This window comes from Melanotaenia boesemani, unplaced genomic scaffold, assembly GCF_017639745.1.
Source record: "Melanotaenia boesemani isolate fMelBoe1 unplaced genomic scaffold, fMelBoe1.pri scaffold_141_ctg1, whole genome shotgun sequence".
Taxonomy (NCBI): domain Eukaryota; kingdom Metazoa; phylum Chordata; class Actinopteri; order Atheriniformes; family Melanotaeniidae; genus Melanotaenia; species Melanotaenia boesemani.
The window spans coordinates 13,271-28,484 of record NW_024580600.1 but is presented as its reverse complement, the minus strand read 5'-3'; the positions used below and the strand labels follow the sequence as shown (position 1 = coordinate 28,484).

Below are 15,214 nucleotides of genomic sequence, written 5' to 3'. Positions count from 1 at the left end.
TCGGCCTTGTTCAATTGAAGCTGTTTAAGTTGCATCTTATATGTAAAATGTTTTCTGTTATAAAATCTAAAACGTGTTCAGAGCCTGAATTGGGACGCAGGTCTATGCTGTTCCTTGTGGTTCCAGGTGAGATCCGTACTCGGACGTCTACATATGTTTATGTTCCAGTTAATCTGTAGCTGGTTTAGAGAGGATAGCTGCGCTGCTTTCCACCAGTAGGTGGCAGTAGCGCTCTACTAATGGGGGTGACCGGTCCGGAGCTGGAATTTCTTAGAGGAAGTAGCCGGTCAGGCAGAACAGCTGACAGCATCCACCACTGATCTATACTGTTCCTCGTCCTTCCAGGGATCAGCATGAATAAAGCCTTTCATGAAGCGGAGCATGGCTGAATTTCTCCCGTGTGTAACACATGGAGTTCAAAGCTTCACACACCTGGAAACAGCAGCAGGGTTATGTCACTGGTATGGATCATATCATTTAATATGCACCTGTTAACTCCTGTTCATGTGTTTTTGCATGTTGTGTGCAGAGTGTTCCACATGCAGTCTGTCCCTTGAACACAACACAGTCTTGTCTTGCTGGTTGATGAGAGATATAGCACACAGTCTGGCTGAAGCTGGTCTTTAACAGCTCGTCCTGGAAAGACAAAGAACGCTGTAGTCTAGGCCCAGAATCCATCTGGGATAAATTCAGAGAATAGAAACCTAGCGGAGCTCTGAGATCCGTAGACTCTGGTCCACTAGTCCAGACCAGAGTCCAGACTAAACATGGAGAAGCAGCATTTAGCTGTTATGCTGCAAACAAGTGGAACAAACTGCCAGTGGAAATTAAACTTTCACCAAACTGTAGTAACGTGACACGTTTTGAAGTACTACATCACTTTATTCCATAACAGGAATCTCCACAACGTACAGCTAACGTGCTGTTCAGAACACACATTTTCTCTGGAGAACTTCTTCTCTGTACCTCCCAGCGTTATACAGTGATAGCGCCACTAAATTTATACATCACATCACTACACAAACGTAGACACTTTAAATCAGGTTAAAAACTTTTCTTTTCTCCTGCACCTATGCATGAAATCTGCAGCTAACTTTTTAACTTATTTTGCTTTTAATCATTTTAACTTAATTTATCATTTTATTGTGATTTTTGCTGTTTGTTTCTGTCTTTTCTGTTTTCTTGCAGCATTTGTAATGATTTTAATGTTTTATGTTCACTTTGAATTGTCTCGTATGTGAAATGTGTTATAGTACAAATAAACTTCCCTTGTAGTTTAATTCAGATTGATTCATGTTTTAATGGAGATTTCATCATTTCTCTTGAGAAAAATAAAAATTATTTTCTAAAAGCTTCTAAACCATGTTTAATAAAACTTCATAAACTTCAACACTTTGTATTTTATTAATCTTATTTAATATTCTATTTATTCTTTTTAAGGTTTGAATATCTGTGAAAACTTATTGAAACAGAATCTAGATTCTGATGTTGTTGAAAGGATGTAAAGAATAATGTTGGAGATGAGGACTCATGTTGAAATAAATCTACATTGTGAAGCAACCCTTTCTTACACTGGATTAGAAATATTGTAGAAAATTATACTGAATTACCAGGTTTTACAGAACATTGTGCTCTTGTAGACGTAACATGTAAGGTTATAATTACATGATTTTAATAATAATAGGTGGTGATCTGAAGCGGCCGGTCTGAGGCATTAAATGAGTCCCACTCCGGCCCTGCTGTCTCCTGCAGGAAGGTTCCTGCTTATATAGGCGCTGACAAAAGACTGTACAATGCTGCCCCCTGGTGGCCAAACAAGATATATACAGATACTTAAAAATGGCTCCTACAGACGCAGAAACAAAACTATGGATCTTTCACATTAATTCACTTTGGGACCTGCTTCCAAAAATGAGTGTTAACAAGCTTCCAAAATGCTGCTTGTATGAGGACAAAATGTCCAAACACTGGACATTTTTTATGGCTACACTTAAACTCGTCCCCATGTGGACACGAACTCAGCTGTTTCTGCTCCTTCCCTTTCTCTTCCTGCTGACACTTTTTCACTTTCAGTCCTTCACGTTGTAAATGAAGTTTCAACAATTACAGAGCCAGTGTTTTAGCATTTATTTAATTTTAATTTATTTTTCTGGGCCTTTCTTTGACGTGTAGCTGTTTCAGGTTTACAGAAAATATTTTCTAAACTGATTGTAGTCTAAATAGTAAGCTGCTGGGCCAATTTCTACACAAACCATCTCTACAAACCTTCTTCGGCTGTACTGAACCACAGATTAGTTGAGGACAAATTTACAATTATTGTAAAACTGAAGACAGTTTGATATTTCTTCAGCTGCAGGTTTGTGATGAAGTGGAGCGAAAACATCCAGCTTTGGGAAAGAAGTGACAAAGATTTGACTGCGTCTGCAAAAAGTGCTTCACCTGCCTCCAGAGAAATCTCTGCCATACCAGCTGTACCTGGAGGCCAGAGAGGAGGCTCTCGTTGAAGAGTTACCAGGAGTTAACAGGTGCATATTAAACCATGTCGCCCAGACCAGTGAAGCAACATTTTCTCTACATCACCCTCTTGCTGTCTTCAGCTTTCTGAAAGCTTTGAAATACAGAAACAAGAATTTCCAGCATTAAAACATGGTTTAGATGGTAAATGTATTGTTTCTCTTGCAGGTATTGACTCTTTATATTTCTCCCATACGTCTATAAGGAGAACATGAACCTTTTTATCCCTCTTGGAGACTCTGATGCAGACATGTGGTGTTTAACTGAACCAAACACACACAACAAAGTTAGCAAGTTAACTTTTCTTATTGATTGTATGACTGAAATTATGTAATTAAAACAGAAATAGATGAAAGGATACATAAACTTTTTGTTATTTAATTACATTTGACTACACACTAAATAGTTTATTTACTTTACAAAGAATTAAAAAATGAGCTCTAATGTGGTTCGTTGTGTTTGTTCCGTGTGATTGTAGCGTGACCTTCCATCTCCACACACAACTATTCTCCTGACTGGTCAAGACTGGAAAATGGCCTTCTTCACCAAAAGAGCTCCAAACGTTGTGAAAGCAGACGATGTTGAGGAAGGGATCATCTCTGCCTTCTGCACTGACTTTGTCTTCAAGCTGGCAAACCCGAGACACCTGAAGACACACTGACGTTCCTCCAGAGGTGCATGGTGGTGACCAACCTCTGCCAAGAACTGTTAACAGGACCATAAATCTTCTTTATTCACTCCATTATGCCGCATACCTAGCAGTGCCTCTAATGCTCCAGGAGAGAATTTACCTTAAATTAATTCAGCACAAAGGACTTTATAGAATTTATTATTATTGTTTTATGGTATAAAGTTAGAGGAAGAAAAACTGTAGAACAGATGATGATGTTTGTTGTGATTTCATCTTTCATTCTGTTGCATGTTTGTGTGTGAATGACGCCTAACAAAGCTTCTTTATTTTCATCACTGGCTGAAATAAATTAAACTAAAGACAATAAAACCACCAATAGATGGAGGCCTGAGAAACGTAGGAAAGACCAGAACTGTTAGTTCCACATGTGTCTGATCATCCAGTGTGTAACAGCAACGAGCAACGCAAAGCAACATGTTTAGTTTTTTCTAGAAGTTTCTTTGTAACATGCTCCATCATACAAGTACAACATGCATGTAAGCTGAGCCCCGTCCAGACTGTGAAGTGTAAGTGTAAGAATAGTAGAACACACACACTTTCTGCTGCTGTTTTCATGGTTTTCAGTGTGTCTTTCTGCAGGTGCTCCTGATGATTGTCTGCTGTGTTTTCATATAGGATGTAGGATGTTTTCTGTTTCTCTACCGGTGTTGCAGCTGGTTGTTCTATTGTTTCTGTTGTTTCTATCTTTGTCCTCTCTCCACTTTTTACTCTCCTTTTCTCTTCTGTTTAATTCAATCCAGCTTTATTTGTACAGCAGCTCTTTACAACAAAGTCCTCTCAGGGCTCCTTTCTTTCATATCCTGTGTCAGGTCCAGCTTTTAAATCTTTATCCAGCAAAAAACTACTAAAAGAAATGAATAATACTGAAGTATCAGAGGAGCCTTATATGTCGTGGTCATAGGTGATGTTCTTGGTTTTGTCGTGTTTACTTTAGTTTCCAGTTTTGTTCGTTCCCGTGTGTGTTGTGTGTTTTGTTTGCAGCTCGTTAGTTCACCTGAGGGGTATTGCACGAAACCAAGATAAGGGATTAAGCCGGTATATGTTGGTTATCCTGGCTGAATTTAGCCCTAAGTCGGTTGCATGAAAGCAGCTCAAACTAATCCCGGCCAAGTTACTGTGGTGATTTATCCGCTGCAGCTAGCCTGCTCCAGACCAGGCTAACTGCTCAGGCTAAGATTAATCCTAGCGAGTCACCTGCATGTCCAACGTCAATTCTATGAGGAATTAATGTGTTTTACAGCATGTCCATGGTCTTCCTAAGTATGGCGCGTCATTTTAATCATCCAGTATTAAAATATTACATATACAGTCACTGTACATTTAATCGAAATCTGTTCGTAATCGCAACAGCCTTTTTATATGGATTTGAGTTGTAGTATTATTATTCTATTTTATTCTACAGTCATTTAGCAGACGCTTTTATCCAAAGCGACTTACATTTGAGAGTAAGAACAACACAAGCATGAATTCAAACAAGATGGGACGTCATAAGTAAGTGTTAGTCAGACTGCTTTTGAGTCCAGTTAGACCCAGGTGCTGTCGTGTAGTGCTATATATATATATATATATATATATATATATAAATTTTTTATTTTTTTATTTTAGTCATTTTATTTAAATACAGGATCACGATTTCATCACACAATATCAACTTGGTCATAAGTGCATGATTTCATCAGGCCAAGTGTTATATTGCGATGCTAATGAAGACTGCTCGTCAAATTGCTGTCAGAGGTTTTATAAATATGTGTTTTATTGCATTAATTGAGATTACAAAACACAGCGGATGAGGTTACAAAGGTGTATTCAAAGAAATCCGTGACGAGGGCAATGTAGAATATATAGGTCCAACTCCCCTTCACCTGTTCCTCTTCATAATGGCTTGCCCTTTTTGGGTGAGGATGTGCTGGACGAGGAAGCTCGCATCCTCAGAAGAGCATTCAGACGTGAACGAGTCTTCAGGGACAGCTCACATCCCCTGGCCTTTGGAGATGACTATGTCATTGAAAGATACAGATTTTCGGGTGATGGACTAAGATATTTATGTAGGCTGCTGAGTCCAAAAATACAGCACCAGACAGCGCAAAGCCATGCCCTCACTGTACCACAGATGATCTGTGTCACATTGAGATGGCTTGCGAGTGGGAGCTTCCTTTATTCTGTTGGGGATGCAGAGAACCTCAATAAAGGAACCATTTGCCGGACAATCAGATGCGTTTGTCTGGCGCTGAAATCATTCAGCAATATATTCATCACCTTCCCTGGCCACAGAAGACCCCTCTACATCAAGGAGGAGTTTTACAAGATTGCAGGTAACCTCAATTTTAATGTGCACCCATTAGTTTCTAAGTATATCTGTCACAGTTGGATACTCACTATTTTTTGTTACAGCTTTCCCTAACATCATTGGGGCAGTGGATTGCACCCACATAAGAATCAGACGCCCCTCAGGTCAACATGAGGGAGATTACATTAACAGGAAATCCTTCCACAGCATCAATGTTCAGGTAAGAGTGATTTGTGGTTATGACCTACATGAATCTGTTCTGTGCATTTAATGACCTTAATAGGCTACAACTAAATATTTCAGATGATCTGTGATGCTGACTGCCTTGTGAGCAATTTAGAGGCAAAGTGGCCTGGCTCAGTGCATGACTCTAGAGTCTTTCGGGCTAGTCCAATTTATGAGAGACTTTCACAAGGTAACCCACACATTTGTACTGTAAGCACCTTGGACATTGTGTGTGTGTAACTCTGTTTTCTAAATGATATTTTGTATTATCAGGTGAATTCTCTGGTGTGCTGCTGGGAGATAAAGGATATGCCTGTGAGTCATTCCTCTTGACTCCCCTTGCAGATTCCCAAACCCCACCACAGCAGGCCTACAACCATGCACACACCAAGACAAGGGCTTGAATCGAGATGACCTTCGGCCTTCTGAAATCTCGGTTTCAGTGCCTGCACCACCTGAGGATTTCCACATTGCAGGCCTAAGAAAGGAGAGACCCCCCCCCCCCCCCCCCCCCCCCCCCCCCCCCGAGTGGCTGTTGATGTTGACTGGGAAAATGCTCCCATCTTCCCGGACAACATTAATGGCAGACTTGTCAGGGAGCAATATATTGCAAGTTTCTTCACTTAATTTTTGGATTTAGCCCCTTTATTTAATAAAAGAGCTTTTCCTGTGTGAGCATTTTGTTTAGCACTGGTGGTTCTTTGAAATTCTTTTACATTCATGAAAAGAGGACGGACACCAATGTTCTAGTTCTTTTTTTTTTTTATTAAGCAGTCATTTGTCTTGGTTGCTTGGATCCTACGACAGCAAAAGTAACAAGGATTAAAACACTGTATTGCAGATATGGTTACTGTGTGCATTGAAACACTCACTTCTCTTTCTAGTTTCTGGATTTCCAGGTCCAGTTTTCTGAGTGTCTGGTGTTTAATCTCTAGATCCAGCTCTATTTCTTGGAGCTTTCTCTTTTTGAGTCTGATTTTAACATCTGCCAGCTCTATCTGTCTCTCCAGGTGCTTTGCATAAAGTGTTCTGACAGTTTGTGAAGTCTGTAAAGGAAATGTCAATTAGCACAGCAGGATTTGTGCATAACGTAGATTTACTTTAGCCAATACTCACAATGTTACCAGGCCGCTTAGGAGACTGTGCAGCATCCGGGTCCTGCTACACATTTTCTATTAGCACCACATCACCGACTTCATATCCTTCATGGAATAAATAAGCAGGCCAATCCCACAAAACTGATATGCCTCAAACCTTCTGGACTCCACTGACACAGTCTCCTCATCTGCAGACGTGCATTCTGCAGCTGCAGATGTGCCTTCCTCCTGCCGTATACATGTAGCGAGAGGACTTGGATTAAGATTTCACAGAACATACCAAGCCTGTGATTTCGAGACACTGTACTAACCGGATCATCTTCTGGTGGCTCCAAAAGTGTAATTGTGTTCCCAGACACTGCAAGGTTATCCAAAGTCAGACACTATATTATATTTGATTGTGTTCCATGTGCAGTAGAATTGCAGTACTTTGTGTACCTTGTATGAAGCGGACAGTTTCTGTGGCTGGGACAGAGTCAGTTATTGTCCCTCCCTGGATCCCCTCCATCACTGGCCTCCCTTTATTTAAATGGAGGCCAGTTCCTCTGCTGGAGTCACATCCTGGCTTGGTGGGCCGCCCCCTGTGCCAGTTCTATAGGCCTTTTTTTAACTGCTACAATCATACAGACATTGAACATGTCAGCAAACACCTCATCTATTCACCTCATTTGTTCACGGTTATCTACTTTGGAGTCACTTACCAGCCTGCAAAATGTTCTTATATTTAATTTTTTCTTGCTGCCAGGTCCTTTTATGGCCAGACAGGCTTGTCCTTTATGAAGGACAGAAAGATAAAATAGATAAAAACGTTACATGAGGAAAATAGATTAAATGACACATTGTGGATAATTGTTTGAACCTAATCATACTCTACATTTCCTGAGTAACATGCACCTGCTTGTCACTCTTAAAGTATACAACAGTTAGTGGATTTGAAAAGTAACTCCTTTAATTGTAGCCTAATTATGACAGTTCCAGTGGAGCACTGTTTATTAATTGTACAGTTTTTGACTACCGACGCATTGAGCCGGTCGGCTATTGTCTGCCAGGCTCTCTCGCGTTCTTTACTTATGGCATTGGTATTGCCTTTTTTCCTTATAATATCCTTAACTTCGTCAGAGAACTCCGTCAGGAGCTGTTGTTCAGCGGCCGTGAAGTAGGACGCGCGACTTTTATCCATTTCCCCATCGGTGATTCTGTGAGCGATCGCGAGGTCTGCTTCAGTATGCCGTGCACACGCACTTATCCCAACTATCTTCACCTGGCTTAACCTAGCCGTACCTTCTCATCCTGGCTCAGCAAACGTGCAACCAATTAAGCCAGGATAGGCCGCGCAAGCTAGGTCAAGCTGGGCTTGCTTAATTATCCTGGATTTCTTTATTCTGGTTTCGTGCAATACCCCTCTGGTCTGATTGCTCCCTCACTTCACCTGTTCCCTGTTAGTCGTCCTCTGTTTATTTACGCCTTGGTTTCTCTGACTCGGTGCCAGATCATTGTTGTTGTTTCGTGTTCAGTCTGTATCGGTTTCCTTCTTCCTTGATATTAAATCCTGGATAATGGCGTTGGTTTGTCTCCTGCCTCATCAGTCTGCGTTTGGGTCCTCACCTCTGCTGTCCTGTCACATTATATCCATAAAGCTCCTCAAGGGGAGTTAAAACATTTCCAAGGCAGGAGAGAACTAGTTTTGTCTTTTATATATTTCTTACTTAATAAATCTGACTTCTGTACGTATTATAAGGTGAGTCAGTTCAGGTGGTTAGGATTACTACACACGTGTAAATGTACACGTATGTTAATGTAAAGAAAACTCTTAGCAGAAGCTTCCAGTTCAGATCCTCTAAATGTTGTAGAAACACTGATGTTGGTTTTTAAGACCAACAGCCAAAAATAAAGAGTGAAGAACTTCAAGTTTATCAGAGTTTCTGGGAGAACGGCTCACCCTGATGGTGAAGCCTGGATTATCAGTAGAACTGTGATCAAACCTTCTGATGGAAAGACTTTTTAACCCTTTGGATGCCAAATGAAGGAGTTAGAAAAGCTGCAGAGGCTGCAGCTGTATGAGAGGAAAGCTCAGGGGCATGGAGACCTGGCTGAAGTTCAACAAGCTGCAGGTTCAAATCTTACAGCTTGCAGGTGATGAATTACAGTTTAAACTCCATGAATTTAAAGCTTCTTAACTCCTCTAAGAGTCCAGTCTAAAGTAAAGAGTGAAGCTTCACATCTGGAAGAACAGCTCAGGCTGGTAGGAGAAGACTCTGGAGGCAGGAGGACCTGGGATCCAACCTCTTCATTCACCACATCAGTTTTCAGGTCCAACGGCCAAAACGAAAAGATAAAAGCACCACGAGAACAAGTGTGAGTGTGAAGGTCCTCAGTGGCGTGGTGGGGTTGGTGGAGAACCGTAAGTCTCCAGTGGTGCAGCGTCTAGTTCAAATCCTGCCCGTTGCTGGTACCTGGATCATAAAACCATCCTCCTCCGGTGGGTTGGGGAGGGGGCCGTGTTCCCTCCTCGTGTTCTGGGAGGGTACAAGTAGGGGTTATACATCCGGAAACTACACCTGGCTGCAATTTTACTGGCACCATCAAAGTGTGGCAAACTTTCCAAACATCATCTAGAAGTAGCATAACATGCTAGCTTAGACACGACAACAAGCTACTCCAGACAGTTACTAGTTACTGAAAGGAAGAAGCAGCTTGATGACGACACACTGCTACATGACTGGCTTCTAGAAGAAACCAACATAACACAACAAAAGTCTCTATTAAATAAACACCATGTACAGAGAAGCAGCCAGACTGGAACAGGTGTTGTCGGCTACTAGAACTAAAGGAAAATAGAAGCTGAAGATGGTCGACTGAAGTCTGGAGGAGAAGAGAGAGAGGGAATGAACGGGATGATGTGTTGGCTTTGGGAGCGATCCTTCCCGTCATCCCCACTGGACTGGTATGTGCAGTAGAACATACTTACTACATACATGCTGGAATATACAGATGCAACATGTTACAGACGTGTGTAGCAGCAACTATTAGTCCAGGTAGTGAAGTATATGAGGTACATGAGTTACATCATCATCACCTCATTGTGTCACAGGTGTATCTGTGTTGACACATCCCTCCTTTAAACAGTCCTGAAATATTACAACTTTATTTATAAAACACTGAATGTTCGTCTCCACGAAAACACAATCTTTCATTTCATTCACCCTTTTGTGTTTTTAACTAATTTACTTTAATGAATTTCTAGTAAATTTGAATAATTCTTGAAACATTATTTGAGAAATTGAACTTGTTTTATTTAAAGACGTCAGCTTCATTTTTCTTCTCATGTTAAAGATCTGCCTTGTAGCTTCATGTCTTAAAATACTGGATTTAACTGGTGAGGAGAAAATATCAAACAGGATTCCAGTCCAGATCCGGATCAACGGAACGTTTTCAGTCTCTTTTTTTTGGAAACCAGAACTGGAGGCGGTGGGCGGGGCTTCTGTAAGAGTCCGCTGTGATTGGAGGATGGGGCTGTGGGTCACGGCTGGTCTTTGTAGTACCGAGGTTGGAGAAGGACGTTTCCCTGCGGAGCTGCATCACCTCCCAGGACATCCGACCCCAGTCCCAGAAAGGTTGGGATTTTTACCCCGTCAAGCTCAGCTTTTATTCAGAAACTATCTGGTAAATCCACAATGAGTGATCCATGATAGCGTGTTTACTGATCACATTTCCATAAAAAGAGACGACTATCACTACTGTTTCACTAAGACACGTCTAAACGAGGTCTTCTCAGCATTGATGGAGCTTCACAGATGTGGAAGCTGCTCACGCCATCGGCACTAATGCAGCCATCCCATCAGAGATGCAGCTGTTCACCTGTCCACTGATAACAAGCTGGATGCTCCCTCTCCTCTTTAGTCTGCAGGACACGGCAGATTACACCTGATATCCATTTCTAAATGACCAAAGATCTCACACAGACGTCCTGAGCCTACAGACCAAACGAGAAGATACGATTGGTTTAAAGTCAGTCTCCATCTGAAGGTTTATTTTCTCATCATGATGCCTTTTATTCCCATTTCTGATTCCTTTTCTATTATTTCAGCTCATATCAAAATAGTTAGTAAAGAAATGATGACAGGTTTTTATACTGTTCGGGTAGAAGGCCTGTGTGTGTGTGTGTGTGTGTGTGTGTGTGTGTGTCTTACCGTCCTGCTGGTTGACCAGCTCTTGATGGACGCAGTGAATGTAGGTGAAGAAATGACACACAGCTGTGATCTAAATAAAAACAGATAAATATTCATTTTACAGTGAAAGTTGTGTTTGTGAAACATTTTTCTAGGATTCAGTTTCTGACTGATGTTACAAACACTCACAAGTTTGGATCTTGTTTCTGACTCTGAGGGGCTACAAGACAAAGTTTCCAGTTATGTTGTGTTGCATCATACTTGTATTAAAATCTGATCTACCACATGATCCATCCTCCTTCTTGTGCTGGAATCTAAACAGGTAATGTTGAAATGAGTTTCCTCCATTATAAGGAGTCTATTTCGACTCATCGGTGTGGGTTCCTTACATGTAACTTACATGTTAACTCTGCCCCTCTTTAAGGAAAACTGAAAACCTTTTTTTCAGATCAGCCTTTGACACATGATGGTGTCACTTGAGAAACTTGTAATATTTATCATTTATAAGTGTTTTATATTTTTATTCTTGTTTTTATCGCTGTCCAGCACTCTGATCAACTAGAGTTGTATAAATAAAACTGATAAAGAAATAAGACTGATTGAAATACTAGCCATTAAACATGGAGAGCTTCATAAACCATATAAAACTTAGAACCAGCACCTGTCCTCCCCATTAGCCCCCCGGACCTGGAAGACAGGTGTTGCTTGTAGGAAGATGAAGATAGTTTTCCATCTTCATTACTTCATCATCGCTCACCTTCATGTTATTTCAGAAACATCCGTCTTTTCTGTTTCATGTCTTCTTAAAAATCTCCTTCCATCTCACAAGCAGCCAGCAAGGCCTCCACCTCCACTATGTTTTACATCTACTTTACTTAGAGCTGCCAGAACACGTCCATTTATCTGTGGATCAGTAGAAATAAATTCATCTGTAGCTCATTTTTTCAGCTAGAAAAAGCTGAATATTTTACACTAGTTCACACATGACAGTAAACTAAATATCTGAAGCATTTCCAGCTAAATAAGGTGGAAAACATCACCTTCATCTCTAGAAATGATCCACACATTGTAGAAAACAGTAAAATGTCTGAAAGATGAAAAATATTCTGGTGAATAATGAAGCAGTTTGGATGTAGTTTTAATCTAAATTCATGTGTAATCAGCTGAAGTGGCAGCAACCAGTCCCAGCACCAGGAGAAGCTAACAGGCCGAGCAACTGGTGGTTGCCATGGATACGTGGTTCTTTAAGAACAATAAAAAATACGTGAGCTTCTTTAAAATTCTGACGAAAAATTTTCTGTTTAATCTTGGAAATTTTTTTTCTTCTAACAAACGTTGGACTGTATTCCATCATTAATGTAGAAGTAAACATGCTTGATGCTGAACATGTTTTATCCACATGGATGGGAAGGACATTTACCAGGAGGAACTGGAACATCTGGTTTCTTGGGAAACGTGGAAGGGAACCAAGCGGCGTGTTCACACCAGCCCTTTTTGATAAGAGTCCTGGTCCGTTTGCTGGGAAAGTCCTCTTCGTTTGGGGAATTGTTAACAAACCAGTTCTGATCCGGATCAAAGAAGGTGGACTCAGTCTGCGTACTGATGTGAATCTCGGTCTGCGTCAAGTGGACTAAATCCAGGAAGTGGACTACAAAGCAAAGTGTGTTGTGGGTAAACGTAACAAACATACGGGCATGTGAGACGATATGCGGCTCTGGCCGGGAGAAATGACTCGCCCTGACCCCCTAACTGAACAGTTCTCCAGTCGTACTGAGTCTAGCGGACGTCCTGGTTTGATGCAGCAAGACTTTACTTTGGTGTCTTCAAGAGGATTGAGGGCGTTAGAAGAAAAATCCCAGTAGAGGAGAAGCTCTGTAGAAGCTCATCGAGCCAGGAGTGTAACACTAGAATAAAGCATCTCAACAAGGTCTTGGTGATACTGGCAACATGCAGAAAGTGAAGCGGTGCATGCGTCGTCATGGCGATTAAAGCTCAGAAGACAAACGCTTTGCCTGAAGATGAAAGGGCTGCAGATCTTTGAAACGTGGATCGGACCAGAGATAAGAGGAAAGCAGAAGGAGGACATGGAGCTGCTAACAAAGTTGAAATGGTTTAAGAAAAGTAGCTGTTAATGTTAAAATCCACAACGAGGCTTAATTATTGGAGCTTCATCAAGCTGGCACTGCTCACACATGGAGAGAGAAGAACAGGAAGATAAATATACTCACTGAAACCAGGATCTGATGTCTGCAGTTTACACAAGCAAAGATCTTCATGACTCTTAGGATGTGATAAAACTAATGAACTGTGATCAGAAGAAATGGATCCAGCTGCCAGTTCAAACATCTTGTAGCTTCACTGGTGATGTTTTCACATTGTGATCCTTCCAGAAAGCTGCTGCTCTACTCAGTGTGGAGAAGATGACCTGGACAAGTTCTCCTGCAGCTGCAGATTCCTTCTATGGAACGGGGGGATGTGAGAATGAAAGGAAAGCAACAAGCTGGACACACATCAAGCTGTTAAACTGACAGCTTTTCAGCATCTGTGAACGGCTGTATGAGACACTAGAAGTGGATTTTCTGAACCAGAACCTACACAAACAAGGCCAGTGGTCCTGCTCAGCTAATTGGAATAATGGTAGAATGCAACACTTCATATCTGAGGGCTCAAGAGGTTTGACCATTTTCTATCCTTTTCTACCTGAAGATGCAGCAACAACTCCTGATTGAAAGATGTTCAGCTGTGCAGCTGCAGAGATGAGGGAACGTGTCAAAGGTTCACGCTGCTTGTTGTGTGTTGAGAAGACGAGATCCAGCTGCTTTCAAGCCTTGTAGAAAGTAAAGTGCTGGTGGAAAAGGAGTGTACTGAGTTCCTGTGGATGAACGGGATGTTTGGGATGTGGAAGTGTCCCACAGAAGGAGAGTGGTGGGATCATCATGTTCTGAGACTCGCAGATGTTCAAGTCCAGGAACAAAAGCTCAGTTCAAGCTTGGAAACTGTGGATCTGTGAGATCGGAGTAAAAGCATTTAAGACCAGGACCTGAGAGGCCCACCAGACTTCTGAGTCTGTCTAATAAAACCTGCTGATCTACTGGATCAAAGGCGGCACTAAGATCCAGTAGAACCAGGACTGGAAGTTTCTGTGGGTCCAAGTTCCACCTGAGGTGGTTAACAATGTTTAAAAGGGCTTCTCGGTTCTGTGGTTGGTCCTAAAACCAGATTCAGATCCTTCTAAAATATTCTGTTTATTCAGAAACTTGTGTAAGTGAATAAAAAGAACTTTTTCTATCATGTGAGATAAAAGCGGTGAGTTGGATACAGGTCGGTAGTTCTCCAGAAGGTTTGGGTGTAAATTCCTCTTCTTCAGAAGGGGCCTCACCACTGCTGGTTTACAGGCAGATGGGAAGACGCCCGTCTGAAGGAGGAACTCACCACGTCTACAAGCTCACGCTCAAAGAAAGCATCACATGTTTAAAGTGATGTGGGAATGGATCTAAAAGGCAGCTTGTTGGTTGAGTTGGGAGGAAACTGGAGCAGCATCTCTGCATCAACCAGGACAAACTCTCCAGTGTTTCCTCGGGTAAAAACAAAGCTTCAGGTCTGTTAAGATCAACATGTCGCTGAGATAAAAACTGGATCTAATAGCATTGATTTTACTTCTGAAGTGGTCTGCAAAGTCCTCACATGCAGCATGTGATGCTGTCATGGAGGACTTGTTCAAATCTGGTTTATTAAAAGACGTGTTGTTTTAAAAAGGAATCTGGGATTATTTTTATTGTGTGGAATCAGATGAAAAGTGGAGCGTTCTGGCCTGTTTCACTGCTTTATTGTAAACTCTGACTTGTTCCTCCAAACTTTCTAAATGAAAAGTTCATCTTGATTTCCTCCGTTTCCTCTCTGCTCTCCTGCAGCTTCTTTCCAGGTTTCTGGTTTCTTCGTTTCTCTGCGATGGTGTGAGTTTGGATCTTCTAGTTCTGGTTTTAGGTGGAGCTGCAGCATCAACGGCTGACTTCAGTTTCCTGTTAAAATCATCTCCAATAAAATCACACTTTTATTCTAGTGTAGCTTTAAAAATGTGTGTATAAAGAATAAAACGTGTTGCTGACTAAATATTAGTTCAGCTTTTCTTCATCTCCTCACAAATGGTCTTGGTGATGTGCATGTATCTGTCCAGCTGGGAAGCCAACACCTCCACATTGGGAAGTTTGGGAAGGAAGGAAACTTGTGCATC

The 15,214-nt window shown here is 41.5% G+C and overlaps 2 long non-coding RNA genes across 3 annotated transcripts; one reads left to right on the top strand and one right to left on the bottom strand.

Moving 5' to 3' along the window:
* The first annotated feature begins 343 nt into the window (after nt 1–343).
* Nucleotides 344–3,296, top strand: LOC121636141. 2 transcript variants are annotated; one of them, XR_006009652.1, is made up of 4 exons: nt 344–461; nt 2,351–2,525; nt 2,683–2,800; nt 2,993–3,296. It is a non-coding gene; the product is annotated as an uncharacterized LOC121636141 (long non-coding RNA). The 2 variants fall into 2 exon arrangements; XR_006009653.1 differs by lacking the exon at nt 2,683–2,800.
* Nucleotides 3,297–8,518: 5,222 nt separating this feature from the next.
* Nucleotides 8,519–14,164, bottom strand: LOC121636142. Its single transcript, XR_006009654.1, has 3 exons — nt 13,981–14,164; nt 9,530–9,533; nt 8,519–8,799 (listed from the first exon to the last, which is right to left on the bottom strand). It is a non-coding gene; the product is annotated as an uncharacterized LOC121636142 (long non-coding RNA).
* Between the last annotated feature and the right edge of the window lie 1,050 nt (nt 14,165–15,214).